This window comes from Populus alba, chromosome 1 (genome assembly GCF_005239225.2).
Source record: "Populus alba chromosome 1, ASM523922v2, whole genome shotgun sequence".
In the NCBI taxonomy this organism is placed as follows: Eukaryota; Viridiplantae; Streptophyta; class Magnoliopsida; order Malpighiales; family Salicaceae; genus Populus; species Populus alba.
The window spans coordinates 21,068,089-21,076,878 of record NC_133284.1 but is presented as its reverse complement, the minus strand read 5'-3'; the positions used below and the strand labels follow the sequence as shown (position 1 = coordinate 21,076,878).

At 34.1% G+C, this 8,790-nt stretch overlaps 1 non-coding gene across 1 annotated transcript; it reads left to right on the top strand.

Moving 5' to 3' along the window:
* Positions 1–5,969: 5,969 nt before the first annotated feature.
* LOC118038236 (small nucleolar RNA R71) lies at positions 5,970–6,076 on the top strand. The gene has a single exon (XR_004685731.1). It is a non-coding gene; the product is annotated as a small nucleolar RNA R71 (small nucleolar RNA).
* Positions 6,077–8,790: the final 2,714 nt, after the last annotated feature.

Genomic DNA, 8,790 nt, shown 5'->3' with positions numbered 1-8,790 from the left:
AAAGAGCAGAGAATTGTAAAAATATATACAGATATTAGTTATTTGGGAAACTAAAAGAACCGACTTAAGTCACGGAGTACCGTTATCCGCCATTTGATCGGGGTGAGAGAGAGACCAGCAAAACAAAAGTCACACCAAAAAGGAACACAAAAAAAAATATGAGAAAAAAAAAAATACTCAACCTTTATCTACAAGATCATTCAAACCAATGGATTCATTTTCACTAGGAAACTCATCAAAGTAAGCTTTCAAACGATGTCTATTTACCTTTAAAACATTATCATTCTTTGAATTCTCAATATCAAGGGCCCCATAAGGATACACATGTTTCAAAATAAATGGACCACTCTATCGTGATCTTATTTTTTCAGGAAATAAATGGACTCAAGAATTATAAAGCAAAACTTTTTGACCAGTATCAATTTTTTGACAATTTTACAAGTTTTGCAGAATGCATGTGTGTCCTTGAACATGATGGGCCAATAAAATCCATTTTGTAAGATTTTTGCAGTCGTTTTTCTTGATGAGAATTGACACCCACATGCTTCAGAATGACAAAGTTTAATGACACTACTTACCTCATTGTCAGGAATCCATCTTTGAAATTTTTGATCAGGACAATATTTGAATAAGTTAGGGTCATCCCAATAAAAGTTCTTCACTTCATTCAAAAACTTTCCTTTGTCTTCAGTACTCTAATGAGTTGGCAAATCTCCTAAAGGAAGAAAATTGATATTTTTAGCAAACCAAGGCATTGAACTAAGAGAAAGTAAGGATTCGTCAGGAGAGTAATCATCGATTGGTGGGATGTTAGATGTCAAATCTATTGTCACTCTTGACAAAAGATCGGCATTAATATTTTTGGTTCCTTTTTCATCCGTGATTTCTTCCTGAGAATAAATCATTTGCAAATCTTCATACTCATCCAACTCAATTTTACTCAAAGTAGATTCAAGTTGATCATGAACTAATTCTTTAATAAGATCTACTTCTTGTAAATCATTATCATCTCCAGGTTGCTTGCAAATGTTGAAAATATTCATCTCCAATGTCATGTTTCCAAAAGATAACTTCATGAGTCTATTCCTACAGTTAATCAATGCATTAGAAGTTGCAAGAAACAGACGTTATAAAATAATAGGAAATGAATTACATGCTTCAACAGGTTGCGTATCCAAGACAATAAAATCCACAGGATAAATGAATTTATCGACTTGTACTAACACATCTTCAATTATTTCTCTAGGCACTTTTGTAGATCTATCGGCAAGTAAAAGAGTTACAGAAGTTGGTTTTAACTCACCTAGATTGAGACTCTGAAAAACTGAATATGGAAGTAAATTCACACTAGCTCCCAAATCAAGTAAGGCTCTTTCAATTTTATGTTCTCCAATAAAGCAAGAAATTGTAGGACAACCAGGGTCTTTATATTTCAAAGCATTATTGTTCTGAAGAATGGCACTTACTTGTTCGGCTAAAAAGGCTTTCTTTTTCACGTTCAATTTTCTCTTCACAGTGCACAAATCTTTCAAAAATTTAGCATAGGAAGGAACCTGTTTAATAACATCCAACAAAGGTATATTGATCCTTACCTATTTGAAAGTTTCAAAGATTTCAGAGTTGTGATTGACTTTCCTTTGTTTGGTCATGGCATGAGGAAATGGAAGTGCTGGCAGGGAATCAGTCTTTTCTTTGCAATGTTCAAGTTCAACCCCTTCCTTACCCTCAGAGATAGACTCATCATCTTTCTCACAAGGTTCAAGAATGGGTTTTTCAATAACCTTACCACTACGAAGAGTGATGACTGATTTGACTTGATCCATGTGTAGGCTTCCAGAACTACTCGCATTTGCATTGTATTGCCCCTTTTGATTTTGTTGTGGTTAAGATGAAAACTTACCTTTCTCTTGAAAACTGAGAGCAGATGTTAATTTTGCAAGAGTATCCTTGAAAACTATCATGCCTTGAGCAAGTTGAGTATTGATTGCCTCTTGCTTTTCAATGAAAGCATGCAATGTTTCCTCAAGATTTCTTCTAGGAGATGGAGCATAAGGAGGTGCATATCCATGAGAATTTTGGAAATTATGGTGTGCTTGAAACGGTGGGAGTGAAGTTTGTGCATTGTTACTATCACTCTTCCAACTAAATTTTGGGTGATTTTTCCAACCAAGGTTATACGTTTGTGAGTATGGGTTATGGTTGGGCCTTTGGAAACTGTTTAAAGCATGGGCTTGTTCATAGAGGCTGTCGCACCCTCGTGGCAGAGTGCGACGGAGCGGCGACCTTCAATTGAATTTCAGGTTTTTTTTTTGTTTTTGTGTAAAGGAGTCACCACCTAGTATTTTGGTCACTAGAAACCCTAACTGGTCTTTCAGAGATTCTAAGGCAAGGGACTGGTTGCGTAAAGGGAAGGTATTAGCACCCCTAGTACGCCCTACCTAAGGTAAGCTGCTTGGTGTATGGTTTGCTTTATAATTGCTATGGTGTTGGTGTTTTCTAATTCCATCAGTTTTCCTAGGTTTGATTCAAATAAAATTTCTTAGGATAGAAATCCAAGGAGATTCCATGTGCTTCAAAAGCTCATTTTTCCCTTGGTATTTCAAAAGTTGGTGACTCGTAAATCGCAAAGAGGAGAGACGGAAAAAAATTTAGAAATCTAGGGCGCTAAAAAAAACCTATATATTTTTTTTAGTATTTTATACTCTCACAGCTCGTAAATCGTGGAGTAAATTTTTTTTTTTTGAAATGTCCTCGATTATAATCAAGGCTTCTTTCAAGGATATGTGCGGATTTATTACTTCCAATAATATTTTGGATATTCATCCTTTAAGGATTTCTTTATCCAAACATTAGCGTGAATAATAGATGAATTCCCCCTACCCAAAATAAGATTTTTATATTTTTTTGAATATTGGCCAATACCCTTTGGAGTTTTACAAACATGTTGTAAAATCAAAAAATGCAAAAAAAAAAAACAATTTTTGTTGTGTTTAAGAAATCCATGCAAAAACACATTTTTTCAAAAAAATAAAACTTCCAATATTTTTTGTATATAAAAAAAAAAAGACATTTCAAAACATGTTAGGGTATTGGCCGTATGCAACACACAAGAAAACTTTTTAAAATTTTGTTTTATCAAAAACACAAGCAATGCAATTAAACACAAAAGAAAAAAATCACAATAAAAAGCTGAAAGTCATCATATATATTCTAAGATTTATAATAAGCTTAAAGCAAAAAAAAATCAACGCCAAATCAATGTGCATGCAACAAGAACAAAATAAAGTTGCTAGCAATCACTAAAAGCAAATTAACGCCGGTTGATTTCTTCTCCAACGGGTGTAAGGAAAACAAAAGGAAAGTCCCTAAATGTAAAAGTTCTTAAACATGAAAGACAAACCCTTTTTACAATGACAGCAGCTGAACTCAAAAATCATGAAAGAAATAATAGGCCAATGTTGATTTTTCTAAAACAGAAACCAATTATTCAGAGGGAAGAAACAGTTTTACAACCGAATGCCTAGTATAAAAATAACAAAGGAGGAGAGATTGGGGCTTATACTTGCAGCTCCTGTTTGCAGCAAATAAAAAAAACCAAAGATCGAAAGACAGCTCACGTATGCCTCCTTAGTTACTGGAAAATGACGGACGAAAATAGAGATGTTGAAACAGACGAAATGTTTCAGCTATGTACTGGTAAATAACTAGTTTCCCCGTTGCCTGCCTCTCTTGCGTTTTCCTTCAAAAAAAACTGCAGCTCCTGTTTGCAGAAAATAGAAACCAAGGCCGAAAGACACATCTCATGCATGCCTCCTTGGATGCTAGTAAATGACGGGCGAAAATAGAGATGCTGAAGCGGAAGAAATATTTCAGTTGTGTGCTGGTAAAAGACTGGTTTCCCCGTCGCCTCCCTCTCTCGTGTTTTCCTTCTCTCTCTTTTACTATGTTTTTTTCTTTTTTCTCTCCATTTTTATCTTATTTTTTCTGCTCTTTTTTGTTGCCTTTTTGCTGCCCCCCGTTAGGTCATTAGAGGGGTTTATATATAGTCTAAATATGTCCCCATTTAGGAAGGATTCAATGCATTAATCCTAGTCCGTAAATCCCTACTAATTTGCAGTAAAAAAAAGCAAAAGGAAGTTGCAATATTTTGATTTTATGCTGGTGCTTTACGTCTGATTTCTTTCCAGTTTTAGAGGAGGGTGTGGCTATTTTCTTTCCTTCCATAGGGCCAGCTGCTCCCTTTGGAATGAGGCAAGAAAAAACGTGGTTGCAACTCCAAAATTCAAGCATGATGATAAAGGAAAAACAACAGGAATTTGTAGCGAAAAAAGGAAAGAAATCAGATGGAGGGTGCAGCTGCAAAGTCTCATTTTTCTTATTTCGGTGTGGAAAAAATCCTGTCATTTATGATGATCCACCCCCTTTCCAGCTTTCAATATCCTTCTTCAATTAAATCCCTCATTTTAATAATTTTCGATTCAGTCCTTGGTCCAAAAAAAATCCTTCGAATCAGCCCCGCGAACTTGGGCTATATCCTTCCCACGGCAGAATTTTCTACCTTCACGTTAGATATTCAAATGGGAATATCTTGAGCTTCTGATATTGGAATCAAGTGATTCAAAAGCCAAAATTATTCTACGCATCTAGGACTACAACTTTGATGAAGGAGTCAAAGTTAGATAAAATCTTTTTACAGAACAGAATCTAGCAGTAATGTGGTTGGTCAAAAGGGATCTCCAGGTCTAAACTCAAAAACTAACGAATACTGAGAATACTAATATGACTGAGAGTACAAACTAAGAACAAAAAATCACAAAACTAGGCCAAAAATAGAGTTTTTTTAGTGCAGACTCGGGTCAATATCCTTCTCGCGACAGAATTCTCTACCTTCATGTTAGATATTCAAACGGGAACATCTTGAGCTTCTGATATCGGAATCAAGTGATTCAAAAGCTCAAATTCATCTATGCATCTAGGAATACAACTTTGATGAAGGAGTCGAAGTGAGATAAAATCTTTTTATAGAACAGAAACTAGCAGTAATCTAGTTGGTCAAAAAGGTTTTTAATCTAACAATGCTAAGCATCCAAATCTGACTGAGAATCTGCCCTAAGAAATATGATCCCTAAGACCTAATGAAGGTGTACGTTAATTTTTTAACATGTCATGAGTGACAAAATATACCTAGGATGGTCAGATATCTTATGAAGACGAGTCAGAATCAGAGCCTAAGTTGTAACAAAAAATTGCCACAGCAGCAGAACCATTTTTTTAGTGCAAATTCTGAAGGATTTATTCAACCTTAAAGACCAGATAAAAAAGGAACGAATTCAGCATTATGAAGACTCCTGATCAACCTAAAAAAAAAAACCTGATGATTTTGGTAGCAAAGGGGAAGGATAGAAAAAAAAAAACAGAAAATAGATCAAACAAGGCTTTTGAAAAAAAATATTTCTTTTTGTGCTTTTGTCAATTTTCTGGCGAACATGAGCTAAACTCCTATACTCTGTTCAAAAAAGGTATACACCATCTCCAATACGTGGGGGTTCGAAATTGAGTAACAACAGAGGCATTCCCTAAAAGAAGGCAAAGTTGGACAATCATTTGTTGAGTGTTCATTGGTTTCACAGATTTGACACACAATGTCTTGAACAGATTTTAATTGACCACTCTTCTTCAATTCAAGTGCTTTAACTTTTCTAGCTAAAGATGCAAACTTAGCTTGGAGGTCATGATCTTCCCTAAGATTGTGCATACCTCCACTAGATGTATGACGTTGAGTTTTACTTATTGCCTCATAAGTACTTGTGGTGTCCCAATTTTGAGCATTTTTGGCTAGCAAGTCTAGGTACTCCATTGCTTCATTAGGGTCTTTATCTTCAAAAGTTTCATTGCACATCAATGCAACCATATGCCTATCTCTAGGTGTTAACCCTTCATAAAAACGTGAAACCAATCTCCATGTTTCAAAAACATGATGAGGGCAAGTATTAAGCAAATCTTGATACCTATCCCAACATTGATAAAATGTTTCTCCTGGCTTTTGAGTGAAAGTAATGATTTGTCTTTTGAAAGAGTTTGTTCTATGAGATGGAAAAAACTTCTTTAAAAATTGTTGTTGCATTTCATCCCAAGCACGAATATATCCTGGTCTCAAATTTTGTAGCCATGTTTTAGCTTTATCTTTTAATGAAAAAGGAAAAAGCTTTAATCTAATGGTGCTCATGCTACAATTTGAGTCATTATAGGTATTACAGACCTCCTCAAATTCCCTTAAATGCAAGTATGGATTTTCTAGGTCTAAGCCATGAAAAGATGGTAAAAGTTGAATAATGTCTGACTTAAAATTAAAATGAGATAAATTAGGAGGGAAAACTATGCATGAGGGTGCATTTGTTCTTGTGGGATTCATATGGTCTCTAAGTATTCTCATACGGTTATTCTCATTATTCTCATTATGGAGCGATTGATTATCTTCTTCAGCCATATTTTCTGAAAATGATGAGATACCCTACAAAGTCTACCACTTAATATACGTGACCAAACTCGCATGCACGTTTAAAAGGAGAATAAATGAAGAGAAGAAAAGAAAAGAAAACAAAAGAAAACAAAAGAAACAAGAGTTAGAAAAAATGAAAAATGAAAAGAGAAAATAAAAAAAATATTATAATTTATACAAGAATTTACCTCCCCGGAAACGGCGCCAAAAACTTGACACGACCAAAAGCTTGATGTCTTCTCCCAAGTGCAGGACTGTCGAAGTAATAAATAACCCGGTAAGACCGGGGTCGAACCACAGAGAGGTTAATTGTATAAATTATAAATAACAATACAACAACAACAATAATAACAATAATAACAATAATAGTAATAGTAATAGTAATAGTAATAGTAATAGTAATAATACTCAGTACATGGCGTTGTTATACCTGAGAATTATCTAAAAGATCGGGTCACAGGTTTCCAGCCTATATACTGAGTTTATGAAAGATCAAAGAGATATATTATATAATATAAACAGAATGTAAATAATAATAATAGTAATAGTAATAATAATATTAATATAATACTAGTAGTAGTAGTAGTAGCAGTAGTAGTAGTAATAATAATAATAAAAAAGAAGATGAAGAAATTAATGAGAACTTTGAGATGAAAGATTAATGTAAGGATTAAACAATGATAAAAACAAATGTCAAGGTTAGAGGATCCACTAATGGTACTTCAAACAAGTATAGTATAAACTCTTATTACTCAATTGGAAACCACACATAAAGGAGGTTCCAATCAGATTATAAATTGTTAACATGATTACATTAGTTATCTTATTCGAATGAAGCTAATACTTGTAAATGTTAGCAGGCATTCATGATTATAACTTATGTTAACAACAAATCAAGTTCCTTTCATAGCTCAGGTGTCGGTTATACCATACAGTATGGGCAATGAAAGTGCCAAGTATTTGTTGTACCAAGTGTTATACAACAAAAATCTAGATTAACCATTTAACAAGCAAAATATTAAAAGTGAACAAGATAACAAATATAAAACATGTTAGTATCCAACGTTAAGGTCCATGTTAAGTTTATATTATACTTATTCTTACACCATTAGTGTACCCTTTTCACCTTGACATAATTAACTTAGCTAAACATAATAAAAGAAAGAAACATGAATGAACAAGATAAGAACATAAATGAGAAAGAAGTTAACTAAATAAAGGAAAGGAAATGAAGTGCATAAACTTGATATTACTGAAAGCAAAACATAAGCAATACAAAGAGAGAAAGCAAGAGCATGATCTTGATCTGGAAACCAAGATGCCTCAATACATGGTAAATGCCTCCTTTTATAGGCAAAATTTGAAACTATTGATTTGTTGACTAATTGATGAGTGGGTGGTCACATCTTGACTTGGTGACAATCCTTATCTTCTTGTCTGAACAAGACGTCATTGCTAACATCATAATTTGCACAGAATCCTTAGGAATGTTCTAGGAAATTGTCTCAACTTTCCAACAAAAAAGATGAGGTCATTTGGACTTCTAGAACTCAAGATATGGGTTGGACACTGAACAGTGTCTGGGTTACAGGACAGCTTCGGACTTCTTCATTGTTCCTACAATTTGGACTTCAAAACGGCCTTTTTAAATCTTGGGCTCCTCATGAAAGTTGTAGGCCTATGTCTTACCTTTCCATCCATATAAAATGGAGCTAAATCCGAGATCTAGAGCTCCATATATGATCCAATTACCGAGCAATGTTCCGGTTTGGACTGCACCAGCATCTCTTTTCTATGGTTTGGCCATCTTTTTGTCCTTTCACTTTCAATACTTAAACTCATCAATCAATCCGTTTATTTATGTGATAGACCTGCATTTAAGATGAGCATTTACCATAAATTAAGGTATCTTATAGTATTAAACTTGTTATTATAAAACATGCTTTAGTTAAGGAGTTATTGATACTTCAAGTGCAAAATAATAATATAAAACCTTGATAAACATGCACTTTTAAATACTAATCACACCCCCCAACCAGCTTATTACTAGTCCCTAGTAATCAAAAGCGTTAAAATAGAGAAACAATTTGCAAGTTCCACAAAGCAAGGTATTCATCATTCAACTTCCATTAATCTATCCATATAAACAAACTCTCATTAAATCTATTTAGACACTATTCAATGTTCAGCCCATATCTCGAGTTTTAGAAGTCCAAATAACCTTAATGTTTTTTTCCTGGAAAGCTAAGACAATTTCCTATAACTTTCATATAGGTGGATCTAGTTTTGAT